Source organism: Puma concolor, chromosome F2 (genome assembly GCF_028749965.1).
Source record: "Puma concolor isolate L17-30 chromosome F2, mPumCon1.1.hap2, whole genome shotgun sequence".
NCBI lineage: Eukaryota > Metazoa > Chordata > Mammalia > Carnivora > Felidae > Puma > Puma concolor.
Window position 1 is genome coordinate 75,875,644 of NC_141684.1, and position 16,309 is coordinate 75,891,952.

A 16,309-nucleotide genomic window follows, 5' to 3' on the forward strand; every position below is an offset into this window, starting at 1 on the left:
CAATTTCACACAGAGGAAGACAAGAGGAGATTGTTGAAACGATGGGGTTTTTTTTGGTTTTGTTTCTCTGAACGATAAAAGGGAACACAATGAAAACAAGATGAGTTCACGGAAACTTATGGATCAGAGAAGCTTACGTATCAAACGTGTCATTTAAATGACCAGAAGAGGAAGGCAGAGTATGAATTCTGTACGTACAGCCAACCAAGAAGTGTAATCAACTTCAGCTCTGCGTCTAGCCTCAGATTTCTGTGATCAAGAATTCTGCCACATAGATTTGGAAATGCAGAAAATCATTGTGTTCATATTCCATCTTAACAACTAAAGCAGCTTTACATGCGTGCAGGCAACATAATACAAACTACTAGGAAATAAGAAAAAAAAAAAAAAAAAAAGGTGAAACCGAGCCCAAGGCAGCTGAAGGAAGCTGAGTGTTACAGCTTGCCGTAAGTTTCTGTGCAATTGTTAGATGTAGGCTGCAAATCGACAAAAAGTGTAGGTTTTCTTGGGGCTGAAGCCAAGAGGAGGAAGAGAGGCCTCAGATATAAATAAATCGGCTGCTCTACAACAGAATTTCTCAACCTCAGCACTACTGACATTTGGAACCAAAAGAATTTTTTGTTCTGGGGGGCTGTCCTGCACAGTGTCGGGTAGTTAGCGGCACCCTTGGCCTCTACCCAAGAAGAGAGTGACACCCTTCTCCCCCAACCTCCTCGTGAGTCGTGATAACCAAAAATGCCTCCAGACACTGCCGAATGTCCCTTGATGAAGGCTATGTGGCAGGAAATCAGATGTTTTAATTACTGGCAATGACCTTATGTACTGAGATTTTCTGCTACACGTTGGGGTAAAACAATATGCTTTGTTAGTCAACGGTGAAAATCAGGTTTAATGTCCCACTATAAAGTTTAAGGGACATGGCCAGAAATTTTGTCCAATAGATGTCTGGACATCTGCCTATACACACAGGGACAGACACAGACCCACAAAGACACACACAGAGATCCGGTGTTTGTTGGAATCGTTCCAGAAACTTTTTATGAGAAGATCATCACCCTGACTCTACACTTCTATATAGACTAGTCATGGGGCGCCTGGGTGGTTCAGTCAGTTAAGCATCCGACTTCGGCTCATGGTTTGTGAGTTCGAGCCCCACATTGGGCCCTGTGCTGTCAGAGTGAAGCCTGCTTGAGAACCTCTCTCTCTCTCTCTCTGTCTCTGCTCCTTCCCACCCTTTCCTCTCTCTCAAAAATAAACAAACATTAAAAATAAACAAATCAATAAAACTAGTCTCACGAGATAAAACTAGAAGAAACAGTAAGAATCATCTATTCTAACTACCCCCCTCTTATGAAAACGTATTTTATTTTCACTGAAGTTAACACAAAAACTCATTTAAAACTTCACTGTGGAAGAAATGGGCAGAAAACATGAATAGACACTTCTCTAAAGAAGACATCCGGATGGCCAACAGGCACATGAAAAGATGCTCAACGTCGCTCCTTATCAGGGAAATACAAATCGAAACCACACTCAGATATCACCTCACGCCAGTCAGAGTGGCCAAGATGAACAAATCAGGAGACTATAGATGCTGGCGAGGATGTGGAGAAACGGGAACCCTCTTGCACTGTTGGTGGGAATGCAAATTGGTACAGCCACTCTGGAAAACAGTGTGGAGGTTCCTCAAAAAATTAAAAATAGACCTACCCTATGACCCAGCAATAGTACTGCTAGGAATTTACCCAAGGAATACAGGAGTACGGATGCATAGGGGCACTTGTACCCCAATGTTTATAGCAGCACTCTCAACTATAGTCAAATTATGGAAAGAGCCTAAATGTCCGTCAACTGACGAATGGATAAAGAAGTTGCGGTTTATATGCACAATGGAATACTACGTGGCAATGAGAAAGAACGAAATATGGCCCTTTGTAGCAACGTGGATGGAACTGGAGAGTGTGATGCTAAGTGAAATAAGCCATACAGAGAAAGACAGATACCATATGTTTTCACTCTTATGTGGATCCTGAGAAACTTAACAGAAACCCATGGGGGAGGGGAAGGAAAAAAAAAAAAGAGGTTAGAGTGGGAGAGAGCCAAAGCCTAAGAGACTCTTAAAAACTGAGAACAAACTGAGGGTTGATGGGGGGTGGGAGGGAGGGGAGGGTGGGTGATGGGTATTGAGGAGGGCACCTGTTCACTTCATTGTGAACAGAATAGAGAGCCCAGAAACAGACCTACTGAAATATGGTGAACTGACCTTTGACAGAGGAGTCTGTGAAATTAATTCAATGGAGAAATCACAGTCTTTCCAACAAATGGTGGTGAACAGTTGGACACCCACACGAGAAAAAACATTAATCTAGACCCAGACCTTACATCATTTACAAAAATTAGCTCAAAATGGATAAGCAGAACTAAATGTAAAATGCTTTAAAAGTGTACAAAAGATCTGAACAGGCACCACTGAAGAAGATAATCATGGTAAAGAAGCATATGGGAAGATGCTAAACACCATACATCAGGAAGGAATTGCAGATTAATGCAACAGTGATATATATCACCACACGCCTAGAAGAATGGCCAAAATCCAAAACACCGACAACACCAAATGCTGGTGAAGATACGAAGGAACGGGAACGCTCATTCGTGGCTGGGGGAATGTAAAATGGTGCAGCCACTTCGGAATACAGTTTGTGGCAGTGTCTTGCCAAACTAAATTTTCTCTTGACAAATGATGCAGTAACCGGACTTCCTAGCATTTACCCGAATGAATTGAAAACTTAAGTTCGCACAAACCCTGCACGCGGATGTTTACAGCAGCTTTATTCGTAACTGCCCAAGCTTGGAAGCAGCCAAGACGTATTGCAGCAGGTGAATGTATCAACAAAGGAAGGTACATCCAGACAAAAAATATTCTTCATAAATAAAAAGAGGTGGGCCATCGAACCATAAAAAGACACGGAGAAAACTTCGATGCATATTGCTAAATGAAAGAAACAAATATGAAAAGGCTGCATACCGCATGATTGCAACTATATGACCTTCTGGAAAAGGCAAAACAGCACTGTTCCCTGGAAACAGTAAGAAGATCCGTGCTCACCAGGGGGAGTTCAGGGGGAGGAAGAAAGAGGCGGAACACTGGGGATTTTTAGGGCAGTACTATTCTATTCGAAGATGCGATGGTGGGTGGATGCATGACATATGTTGGTCAAAACCCATAGGATGTACAAAACAAAGAGTGAACCCTAATAAAAACTGGACTTTCATTGATAATAGTGTACCAATCTTGGCTCATCAGTTGTAACAAATGTACAAGGTAATCCAAGATGTTAACAATTTGGGAAAACTGGGGGGTGCCATATGGGAAACTCTCTGAACTTTCCACTCAATAAACCACTCTGTAAACCTAAAACTGCCCTAAAAGGAATGTATTAATTTTTTAAACTATATTATGACAGAAGATACCAATCCATATACTTTTGAGTCCATATTTCAGAAAACAGATCTTCAATTTTGAAAAGATGATTGCCTTGGGGCGCCTGGGTAGCTCAGTCGGTTGAGCGTCCGACTTCAGCTCAGGTCACAATTTCGCGGTTCGTGGGTTCGAGCCCCGCGTCGGGCTCTGGACTGATGGCTCGGAGCCTGGAGCCTACTTCCGATTCTGTGTCTCCCTCTCTCTCTGCCCCTCCCCTGTTCATGCTCTGTCTCTCTCTGTCCCAAAAATAAATTTTAAAAAAGTTAAAAAAAAAAACCTTAAAAAAAAAAAAAAGAAAAGATGATTGCCTTAAAATAGTTCTGCTGGGAAAATCTGCACACATCCACCTACTACGTATGCTCCTCAACACCCCAAAATTTCCAATTATCAAGGGCAGGCTCTTACCTGCTCTACCTTATTATGGCGTAAAATACAGTAGAATTTCATTAAACCTTCTCAGCTGAATTCCTAAGCTTCTACAGTGTTAGCGTGGGAAATAACTGGTAAGAGACAGGAGATCCATTAATGTTTAATAATAAAGCCGTGAATCCTAGCAATATGCTTATAGCCCTTTATGATAAAGGAGAAGTAAAACTGCATTAGGCTTGTAAAAATGACAAGACAAAACACATCTGATAATATAGCCCTGAGTTTATACATATGTATCTGCAGAGTGAACAGGATTTTATCAGCAATAGTAATCCCACAGAACCACTGTCAACCGATAGTTAAATAAGTAAAAATAGGAGGAGTGGCAGGTACGTAAGAGATGTGGTCCATTTAAGGGACTGTTATAGAGAAAATGGTTGGATCTGGTAAGTGAAACCGGATTGGGGGGGGGGGTGTTAGGAAGGGGGGGTAGGAGTCTGCTCTTTTATGTTAAAGCTTTTAGCTGTTTTGGTTTTTAAATTGTGTACAAGTCTCCCCCTTGATGGCGATGAAGAATTTTTTTTAAGGATGGCTAAAAGAATTGTGTACCTAAATTAAAAAAAAAAAAACACAAAACTGTTTATGGGGTGCCTGGGCAGCTCAGTTAGTTAAGCATCTGACTCTTGATTTTGGCTCAGGTCATGATCTCACGGTTCATGGGATGGAGTCCCGCGTCAAGCTCTGTGCTGACAGTGCGGAGCCTGCTTGAGATTCTCTCCTTCTCCCGCTCTCTCAAAATAAGTAAATAAACTAAAAAAACAAAACAAAACAACTTTATAATGTAACATTAAAAAAAAAAAGCAAGGTAAGTTTCACATACATTATGATTACATATGTAGAAAAAGTTTGGAAAGAAATATTAAAATCAAATGAAATCAAAATTGAAACAAAAACACCTCATGCTTCTATGGCGGGTCAGAGCTTTTCCTGGTCTTTCTCCCTTGCCGACATGTGTACAGAAAGCTACCGTGTTGGACTCTGATAAAAATACGCCTGTAAAATTAGAAATCAAACATGGCGAGCTATGTATTTATGCTAGTCCCCTCTACCCACAGCGGCCTTTTGGACTTTCCCATTATCTGGGAGACAAGGGACACCCATATGATGTTCAGTCCTACTACAATGCCTTGAGGTCAGCCAGCCTCGGTGTCCTCGGATAGGGAATGGGGTGATACAGGCACTCATCCTGGTGTGGTTGTGGGGGACTTTAAATGTATTCAAGAGAGCTGCAGGCACGGAAAGCCCGTCTTCCCCACGGGCTGGCACCCAGGTGAGCTTGTGGTCAATAAAGTATGATGGTTAAAAGCCAGGCAATGAGTCTACCCCAGACGACCAAAGGTCACAGGGCCACAATTTTAAACACAAAAGACGTGAGGAAGAAGAAGAACTGGAAACCATTCTTTGGACTAAGCTTGAAGATAAAACAGCGACTTAGCAAGTGTGGTGGAAGATACTAGAAGCAGACGGGAGAGAGTAAACTTTAAACTCACTCCAGGAGTCTAAAAGTGAAAAAGAGGAAATGAGGCCACGGCTGGGTCCTAAGTTACTTTCTTAAAATGGGTATGGCCAAGGGGCGCCTGGGTGGCGCAGTCGGTTAAGCGTCCGACTTCAGCCAGGTCACCATCTCGCGGTCCGTGAGTTCGAGCCCCGCGTCAGGCTCTGGGCTGATGGCTCGGAGCCTGGAGCCTGTTTCCGATTCTGTGTCTCCCTCTCTCTCTGCCCCTCCCCCGTTCATGCTCTGTCTCTCTCTGTCCCAAAAATAAATAAACGTTGAAAAAAAAAAAATGGGTATGGCCAAAAAGGGTCACGAGATGCAGGAAGAGAAAAAGGGACGGGAGGCAGAGAGCAGACCTGTGGTCACGGTTCCCAAACTGTGTGCCAAGGCACCCAGGGTGCCACTGCAAACTCGAGGCGGGCCTGGGGATATTTCAAATTTTCGAGGGAAACACCATGACATCTATTGGACGCTGTGAGAACCAGTAGCTCAAGGTAGCTCAGGTTCAACATTAGGTTGCACTGTATTCCTTTCAGCAATTTCGAATCTGTGTGAAACAGGGTTTTCTGTGGTTGCTGTGATAAAAAGGAAGGATCGCAGGGAACAGAAACGCGAAGGTAAACATGGAACAGAAAGTAAGGCCGGTGGTGTCCAATCCAACTCCAAAAGTCGAGAGGCTGCATGACACAGGTACACACATCCCACTAGGGTACATCGTGTTCATTTAGGAATAACATCAGGGCGCCTGGGTGGCTCAGTCGGTGAAGCATCCGGCTTCAGCTCAGGTCATGATCTCGCAGTTTGCGAGTTCTCTGCTGTCAGCACGGAGCCTGCTTTGGAACCTCTGCTTCCCTCTCGCTGCCCCTCCCCGGGTCGCGTGCACACACACACTCTGTCTCCCCAAAATAAATACACGTTAAGAAAACACTTTAAAGAAGAATAACGTAAAAATAGTATGTTTTACTTTCAACGTTTGTGTGCTAGTTTTTCAAACGGTGCTAAGGTGTTATAATAAATACGTATTAAGTTGTTTGGACCTAGCAACCTAAACACAGATGGAACTCTTTTGTGTGTCTTCTGCTCTAGGATTGACCATGTAAAAATTACTGACACACTCAGGGTCAGTAATCTTTAACATGTGAGCAGGTTAGGACAGAGCAGGTGGGTGCTGCGAGCCTGAGCAGTGAGACAGAGAGACAGGCGAGGGTGGGGCCACCAGCCAGGTGCACCTGGGGCGAGGACGGGGGGGGGGGGCGCGCAAGGTCTCCTGGCACCGAGAACCCCCCACCTTCAACTTCACATTGCCTACCCTGCTGTAAGGAGAACCCACCCATTCTCAGTAGGAATACGCTAGAGGACGTCCTGATTCGTTTTAGAAAAATCTCAAATCATGGAGACAGCATGACAGGCATATTCTGTTGAATTTCCATTTTTCTTCATGGAAATGCCTTTTGCTCACCGTCCTATTCACCTGGGCTCAGGACCCCCGTCACCTTTGCGACCTGCGTGTCACGCTTGACTCAGTAGAAACAACGCTCCGTCGAGCCCCGTCCCTTCCGCAAGATAACTGTGGCTGGCTTCGAAGCTCAGAAAAAGGCATGGACTGGACGAATAGTGGATCGCGGTGGTTTTTCCCACATTAGTCTCCTGTGTCATGAAACCCTACATGATGTTAATCACTAATATCGCAGCATTTTAGGGATAACTAATCTGGGTTGTGGCAGGTGCCTCCTCGCTAGTCCTTCGGCAGCAGCCTTTCCCCTGCTCTTTGCTCATCTCTGTGAATCATCTGATCACTGTGTCCGTCGAGATTCCAAGTTCTTCAGGCCACCTTCCGTTACTTCACTGGTCCAGTGAGTTAATACCTATTCGCAGAGCCCAGTTTCACAGTGACGATCTGCGGCCATTCATCCCTGCCCTGCCCACTTCCCTGTTTACATTTCTCCATAGGAATATGGGAAGCATTCAGATTACAGGACCCATGTCACCATCTGTCGCGCTCTCCTCCCGGGGAGAGCAGGGATTTTTGTTACTTCTATACACAGCTGTAGGGCCAGAGCCGAGAACAAATCTAACTCACACCCAATCTTGCCTGCTCCCCTCAGGTCACATCCTTCTCTACCTCCCATTTCTTCTCTCTGTAATCAATTTGGAATGTAGGCACAAGCCCCGCGACGTCTCCATCTCATGCCGGTAACAAAACTCTTAAATTGCCTACCTGTGAACGTGTACATAGCCTCCTCGACTAGACTATCAACTCCTTGAGGGCAGACACGGTCTCTTCTACCTTTTCGTAGACCACCTTGCACCTGCCACCCAAACACACACAGAACCCTCCCCAGCTGCCAAGTCAGCAATAAAACACCATCTACCGAGTTAAAGTTGAATTTGGAAATTCCAAGGACTGTGTTTTGCAGTCAGACGTAATTCTACAAGTAGACTTCATTACTTTGTGTTTTTTAAATTTTTTTATGTTTTATTTTTACGAGAGAGAGAGAGAGAGGCACGAAGCGTGAGGAGGAGAGGGGCGGAGAGGGAGACACAGCATCCGAAGCAGGCTCCAGGCTCCGGGCTGTCAGAGCCCGACGCGGGGCTCGAACCCACGGACCGCGAGATCAAGACCTGAGCCGAAGTCGGACGCTCAACCGACTGGGCCACCCAGGCGCCCCTCCACCTCAATTCTTACCCCCCGCCCCCCGCATTTGCTTTATTAAAAGCTAAGTGGCCCAGACTGCAGACCCTTCCCTGCCTCACAGTGGGCTCCCTCATCGAATCTGCGGATTCGTTTTCCCGTATCGGTGGTACACGCTCACATATCTGGCAGGAAAAGCAGTTCTGTGCTTGCAGACATTTTTTTCACCTGGCTTTGACATTTCTCTGATTTTGTCCCCAAGTGAGTAAAAAAAAAAAAAAAAGAAGAAGAAGAAGAAGAAGAAGAACTCTGCTTCTCGGCTTCAAGATGTGTTAGATTGAAGGAAAAGGAGAGAAAGGCGCAGAGAGGGTAGGCACGAAACACAGCCACTCAGGTCCTCTGTGTCCCGGGAGCTCACAGAATCACAAAGCTGCCTCTGGCCAGTTTCTCTGCCTCGGGAGCCTTGCTTTCCAAACCTACCTCTCAGCCGAAGTGTGTTCAGTTCCTTATCCCAGCCGGCGCGCTCTGTCTCCACCACCCCTTGGCCTCTTGGATGCCTCCCCAGCCAGCCTCATGCTGGGCAGGAGAGGGACTCATGGCAGACACATTAGGGTTTTCAAGCTCCCCCAGGAGGAGGAAGTTACTTGTTCCCACGGGCCTGGGTTTTTCTTTCTGTGGGTGTGTTTTCTCTTTCTGAAACCAGGAAACTAAATTTGCCTAATGGTTAAACCCAAAAGGATTACAGATTCTTTCTTCAAGAACCCTTGGGAGGCCTGTTGTCCAATCCTCTGTGTTAAAAGCACGGCCGTTTCCAAGTCACCCAGGCAGAGGGGATGCTTTCTGGACTCTTCAGTGAAGCCTACTCTACTCGGTTATTTTTAGAAGAAGTACCATATCAACAGACCATTCAGATTTAGGCTTCCCATTTTCCTCACCAAACACTACACAATATCTCAACTCCCTAAAAAAGACAAATTTCAAAATTCCATTCCCCACCCCCACCCCACCATTTCTGTCTCCTCTTTGAACAAAACCACTTTTCGGTTCAGGCTCTCACACACTTGCATTCTTCACATTTCCGTTAATTAGCCTTGAACGCCCAGCAAGTTCTGCTTTTCTTGCAATAATTGAGATCCTCTTTCTCGCCCAGCATTTTTACTACAAAACGTGTTCTCCCTTGGCAACGGATCCCAACGTTCAATGGCCTTCCCGTCAGGCATGTCGCCGTTGGCTGCTCTAACCTCCAGACAGGTGGGGTCCCCTCCCCGCAGCCCCTGCGTGTCCCACACGGGAACATGGGTCTCAGAGAGGCCACTCAGCGTCTTTGCCTTCTCGGCCTGATGGCTGTGTTTGCCAAAGAACTCTGGGTGCAGGCTGAGTTTGAATCCCAAGCCACTGGACCTTGGGAGGGTATCTAACCCCTCAGTCTCAGTCAATTGGTTGGGAAAATGAGGCTATTGCCCCCTATCTGGAGGTGAGGCCGCTGTAAGGGTGAAGGGAGGTAACACACCCAGAGAAGGGAGCTGAGCCAGCACGGTCTGGGAGGGCTCTTGGTAATTTTACTTCCCTCTGGTTACCTACAAGTGCCTTACGATTACTTAATGTATCCTTTCTAGATTTCTCCTTTTTTTTTTTTAATGCTTATTTATATATTTTTGAGAGAGAAACCGAGAGAGAGAGAGAGAGAACAGGGGAAGGGCAGAAAGAGAGGGAAGAGAACGAATCCCAAGCAGGCTCCAGATGGTCAGTACAGAGCCCGACATGGGGCTCGAACTCACAAACCGGGATTTCATGACCTGACCCAGATCAAGAAGCAGACACTTAACCGACTGAGCCACCCAGGCGCCCCTCGATTTCTCATTCTTAATTCTTTTAAACATATTTTCAGCTGCCGTGCTCCAAACAGTACACTCTGTATTTGTTCTATCAACGTGTAAGACCACGATCCTTAACCTTGTCTGTGCCTCGGGACAACGTGGGGGCTTTTAAAAGTAATGCACGTGTCCGGGCTCTACCCCCGACCCGCTGTGTCAGAATCTCCGGGGGTTAGGCCTTGGGCATCATCTTAAAAATCTCCAGACTGGGGCGCCTGGGTGGCGCAGTCGGTTAAGCGTCCGACTTCAGCCAGGTCACGATCTCGCGGTCCGTGAGTTCGAGCCCCGTGTCGGGCTCTGGGCTGATGGCTCAGAGCCTGGAGCCTGTTTCCGATTCTGTGTCTCCCTCTCTCTCTGCCCCTCCCCCGTTCATGCTCTCTCTCTGTCCCAAAAATAAATAAATGTTGAAAAAAAAATTAAAAAAAAAAAAAAAATCTCCAGAGGCCGGGGCGCCTAGGTGGCGCAGTCGGTTAAGCGTCCGGCTTCAGCCAGGTCATGATCTCGCGGTCCGGGAGTTCGAGCCCCGCATCAGGCTCTGGGCTCATGGCTCAGAGCCTGGAGCCTGTTCCCGATTCTGTGTCTCCCTCTCTCTCTGCCCCTCCCCCATTCATGCTCTGTCTCTCTCTGTCCCCAAAAAATAAATAAACGTTGAAAAAAAAAAAAAATCTCCAGAGGCCAACAAGTCAATGTGAAGCTCAGGACGGGACGACTGGTCAGCAAGGCCCGTGCGGACAGACGCCGCTCTAGGGGAGGCCAGCCTCGCGGAGGCAGAGTGGCGAGGGCACAGGGCTGAGGCGACAGCAGCAGATCGGAGGCCACCCAGGTCCCTTCCCACCACGGCTTTGCTTGCTCAGCTCTTCCTCCAGTTCTGGGCAATTCTGGGCAATGCTTCAGCCTCCCTCCAATAATTCCCCATTTCTGCTGAAGCCAGCAGGAGGAGGCTTCCCTGGCAACCCAACCAACTTCTACGAAGGCAACAAGCTCTTTAGTCTAACTCAGTCTTATTTATGCAATCGTCTTTTGACCAATAGGGAACTTCAAAGCAAGACAGTTGGGGGAACCCGGGACAGTCTCTACCACCGAGACTCCCAAATATGCTCCCTGATGTTCCCTGGCCCCACACCCTCTCCTCGCTTGTAAGACAAACCTCTCTCACAGCTCAAGTTCTGGGCACCCGTGAATCCAGGGTCCTTTTCATTTGGTGGACACATTATCGGAGCGACGCTGGAGGCGTAAATATTCTAAGACACGGCCATCTCCGAGGACCTGAGTATGTGACGCCTTTGTGTCAACGGAGGATGGTGACTCTCTGGGGGCGTATTTCGAGAACTCTTTTCCTTTCCTCCTTTCTTTAGTTCATGTCACCAGCTCATTCGCACCAGCTTCTCCTTTCTCACTCCCTCAACTTCACAAGTTTGACAAAATATTATTGGTGTCGCCAGCAGGTCAAAACTTTTAAATTTTTTTTGATGTTTATTATTTTTGAGAGAAAGAGAGACAGAAAGTGAGCAGGGGAGGGGCAGAGAGGGAGGGAGACACTGAATCCGAAGCAGGCTCCAGGCTCCGAGCCGTCAGCACAGAGCCCGAGGCGGGGCTCGAACCCACGAACTGTGAGATCATGACCTGGGACGAAGTCGATGGCTTAACCGACTGAGCCACCCAGGTATCCCATACACTTTTATTTAAATCTTTTTTTTTTTTTATTTTTTTTTAACGTTTATTTATTTTTGAGACAGAGAGAGACAGAGCATGAACGGGGGAGGGGCAGAGAGAGAGGGAGACACAGAATCGGAAGCAGGCTCCAGGCTCTGAGCCATCAGCCCAGAGCCTGACGCGGGGCTCGAACTCACGGACTGCGAGATCGTGACCTGGCTGAAGTCGGACGCTTAACCGACTGAGCCACCCAGGCGTCCCCCCATACACTTTTAAAGAGCACTTTCAAAACAATAACTCTCCCTGACGTCAACCATCACCCCAAATTAAATTTTTAACTTTTATCTCTGATAATTTTTCACACACACACACACACACACACACACTGCCTGAGGCAGCATTTAATTTTCCTGCACAGTCTCAACAGCAGTGTCACTATGCCGACATTTCTAGGATAGCGACAGACAGAGGTCAGTCGGTACTCTTCTCTCAGGGGTGGAACATTGTGAAATTCAGTACATGATGAGGGATTTATATCTTCCTTAACATCTGGTGCCCAGGAATCAAAGACAGGATACCCATCTAGAACAACTGGTCCAGGGTAACACTCCACACCAGTGCCCCGTGATATAAATGTACGTCTCCACTGCTCTGTGATCTACATTATGTCCACACCCTTCCAGAGTGGAATTAGGTTTGGAAAGCACCCGACGTAACCTGACAATGTCCAGAAGAAGTAGAAAGCCTAGCGCAAGAAGCACTATTTTTAAATGAGGAAATAGGACCGTTTAACAGTGTACAATGGGAAACACAACCTCATTGGTTCCAGTTTACTGATGTTAAAAGCACTGTGATGTTTAACACACCCAACATTTCTCTCCAATATTTTCCCTTTCTGCCCTCAAAAAACAAGGTAAGAATTTATTTTTAAAATTTTTTTAATGTTTAGTTTTGAGAGAGAGACACAGAGAGCAAGCAGGGGAGGGGCAGAGAGAGAGAGACACAGAATCGGAAGCAGGCTCCAGGCTCCCAGCACAGAGCCCGACGTGGGGCTCGAACTCACGAACCGTGAGATCATGACCTGAGCCGAAGTCGGACACTTAACTGAGTCACCCAGGCACCCCCAGAAGTGTTTCTTTAAAACCACGACTCCTTTAGCCAACGATCAACTTGATAAATTTTTTTCTCTCAAGACCTGGGTAACAAATGGGATGATCACAGAAATAATTCACCAAGAAATGGAATTACCAAATTAATTTACTGAAAGTTTTGTTTCATGAACCTAAAATATCATCGATTTTTATATCATTACTTTATGTGCTGTTAAAAAAGAAAAACAGAATGGCTACCCTGCAAATTATTAAGATGTCATTAAGTGTGATTTCAGAGGTATTAGAATGTAAAAATGTGCTTGCCTTAGAGCTTGTGAAATACAGTAAATACATGCTTATTGGACATCCATTTGTTTTAGAAATCATCATCTAGGTTCTGTTTTATTTTTAAATGTCTTTTTTTGTTTGACAGTGCTGCTTCCTATTCCTTTTAGGTAGAGAGAATTTAGTTATTAAAGTGAATTTCAATAGACTTAAATGGCAGGTCTGTTTTTCCCCCCCCCATTTAATGGTGAAAGTGAGTAGTATTTCAAAAGCCTGGCCCACGGTTTATGCAGGGTAGTTGTATTATTGTCATCTCTAATCCCTGCTGACCTCGTTTTCCCATCTAACCATTGCCCTGATCCTGGGTGGCTCAGTCGGCGGAGCATCCGACTTCGGCTCAGGTCACGATCTCGCGGTCTGTGGGTTCGAGCCCCGCGTCGGGCTCTGCGCGGACGGCTCGGAGTCTGGAGCCTGCTTCCGATTCTGTGTCTCCCTCTGTTTCTGCCCCTGACCTGCTCACGCTCTGTCTCTCGCTCTTTCTCAAGAATAAATTTAAAAATATTTTTTAAAAAAATGAAACACTGCCCTGATGCTATCTGATAAAACCGTCACCTCTCTAACACTTACTATGTACCTGGTACTGAGCCAAGGACTCTACATGGATTGTTTCATTCAGTCCTTAGAACAAGCCTTCAGATGCTATTATTAACCCCATTTAACAGACGAGAAAGTTGAGGCTTAGAGAGGGAACGTGACTTTTCTGAGGTGCCGGAAGCAGTAAGCAGTCGAGTCAGAGCTGAGACACGTGCTGGTAGGTGAGCACCATTTGCTCCCCAGGACGTACTGCGAGAAACCTCCCAAGAGTCCACACTTCAGACTACACGCTGAAAGAGGGAAGGGAAGACCACCGGGCTCCGTCCCTCGGCCCGGGATGGCTGCAGACTGGGAATGTGATGCGGCCTCTGGAGGCCGACCGCTAACGGCTTTTTCCGTGGCCGGAGTGAGCTGTTGGAACAGAGAAACTGGACCCCAGGGCGGCGACTGGAAATCCGCAGGAGCGCAAGGGAAGGGTGACAGAAAACGCCTGTGACGTGAACGCGCAGCAACGGTCTCAAACATCCCTTTGAGAAGTGTTTACAAGGCCCCTCTTGATGCTTCACAGAGGAGCACAGAATCAAAGCGTTTGAGCTGGAGAGGACTTAAAAGGTTATCTAGACCAGCAAGCTCAGCATCTCCTGAGATCGATAAGAAATGCAGATGCTCAGGCCCCAGCCCAGACCTTCGGAATCATACTTTGTGCCCGCGGGGGGTGAAGGCACAACCCGGGTTTGCGCAAACCCTCCAGGAGATTCTCGTGCCTGCTAAAGTTCCAGAACCACTGACCAGCCCTGACCAGTCCAACGTCCTTATCTGACAAGGACTGTGATGCCCTCGGTCCGGCCACACGGACCCAGCAAAGCGAACGAAGAGAACCGCAGCCCTCAGGGTCTTAGTCTAGAACCTCAACCGTTTCAGTGGTTGGTTCTCCGTTGACAGTGGTATCGATTTTCAAAGAACTTGGATGTGATAAAATATCGTGAAACAAACTATAGTTCCTATCACGGAACCTGGATATCGGAGGCAGAGGATATCTGGTGTGACAGGGCGTAAGTTCACAACAGGTGGGGCGAAGACCAAGGAGTTATAGCACCCAGCTCTCGAATGCCGGAGACTAGTCAGCCCCGCACACCCTGACAGAAACTAAAGAAGACACATTTTCAAAAAGAAGAACAGATCACAGATAAGGCTTTAAGCCAGAGGACGGCCTCAGTCATCAAGCTGTGGTTCATAGAAGTCTCATAAAATGTAATGTTTTCATCTAATTAACAAACCCATTTGTACTCTCCCAGTCTAATCGGACGTTATTAGATCATCCCGATTCAAAGCAGGTGAAACCCCAGGCGCACACACAGAGGGCGAAGAGCCCATTTCAAGTTTAGCTGGTCCTGGATCCCCCTGGAAACAACTCCATGAGCATCGTTCACCTTTTCTGAGTTTGTCTGAAGCTGGGCTCCACAGTTACCAACAAGATGAAAAGGGCGGGGGGGGGGGGGGGGCAGTGAACAGAATAGCAACTTCCTGGCTCCTTCTTACTTTACCCAGCAGGTCAGTCTCCTGTATTTTGTTCTGGAACAGTGTATCCTCATGTCTGGAAGGGGAGACGGAGGCAGGTGGGAAGGAGGTACAGGGAACACGACCGCCACGGTGACCCTGTTGTCCGCATGACCACCGAACTTCCCGGCCACTGAGGCCTCGGAGAAAGGTCCCTGGGTTTGGGCTGCTCCCCAGAGCGCATGCACATGGCCGGAAGGGCAGTGGTGCCCCCCCATCCCAGGGCCTGGCCGGGGCCGCCGACGGGGGCCTGGTCCACCCGTGTGGTCAGACCCTCCCTGAGCTCCAAAGGAACCGCCCACCTCTCACCTCGGAATCGGAACATCCTCTCCTTGGCCTTTTCACCCTCCCCCGAAAGTGTGGGGTCATCTCAGCATAATTCACGTGAGATACAGAAAATGCTCACGGAGGCAGCGGGGTGGGGGGCCCATTCCCCCCAGAATGCGTGCCTAAACCCCTCTGACCTACTTCAGGACCCCACTATACCTCGGAGCCGTGCTGAAAACTCTCTCTCTCCCCTTTCTCTCGCTGTCCAGTCCCAGTCTCCCCAACACTCCCCCTCTCCCCCTCCCCCCAGTTCACCACGGCCCTCTGCTCCCCATGCCACTCGCGGCTGGCCTGGGTGTCTTTCCAAAAAGAAAGATTCTTTCTCCCCCCTGCTTCCTCCATCCTCGGAGCCTGGCAGGTAGCTTCCTGGTTTTGTAGGCCGCACACCTTGTTCCCACCCGTCCTGCAGGCCAGCCATGCGGGAACCCAGTACCCCGCAGCCTTCCATCCCTCCCCGAACACCCCGCTCAGCAAGCGGGGCTCCTTCTCGTTTCGAATAACCCCTCGCAAACACCGTGTCCTGCGGATAGAGCCGGCCTGAACCTGCAGCCAGGAGTGCACATCCCTCCTCCCGGGCCCCCACCCGTTTCAGCACACGGCACCCCCTTCGGTTTATTCCGCGGGGTACCAGCAGCACCCGAGACGCAGCCACGACCACGAGAAGACACCCCACGAATCCGCTGAGCCACACAAGTAACGAGACCATTTGCGCGCAATCATCTCTCCTCCAGCCTCTCAAAAGGCTCCTTCACTCGGCGCCTGGGTGGCTCAGTCGGTCTAAGCGTCTGACTTCGGCTCAGGTCATGATCTCACGGTCTGCGGGTTCGAGCCCCGCGTCGGGCTCTCGGCTGACAGCTCGGAGCCTGGAGCCCGATTCTGTGTCTCCTTCTC

The 16,309-nt window shown here is 47.9% G+C and overlaps 1 protein-coding gene across 7 annotated transcripts in view; it reads right to left on the reverse strand.

The window, feature by feature from the left end:
- The window catches only part of LYN (LYN proto-oncogene, Src family tyrosine kinase), a 128,295-nt gene that overhangs the window by 82,561 nt on the left and 29,425 nt on the right, over positions 1 to 16,309 (reverse strand). Inside the window, exon 1 of one of the 7 annotated variants that reach the window (XM_025922654.2) lies at positions 8,518 to 8,665. The exons of 5 other annotated variants lie outside the window; for them this stretch is intronic. The gene's annotated coding sequence lies outside the window, so the exon portion shown is untranslated. Of the gene's footprint in view, positions 1 to 8,517; positions 8,666 to 16,309 lie in introns of those variants that run through there. One more of the 7 variants, XM_086695161.1, reaches the window with a different exon arrangement.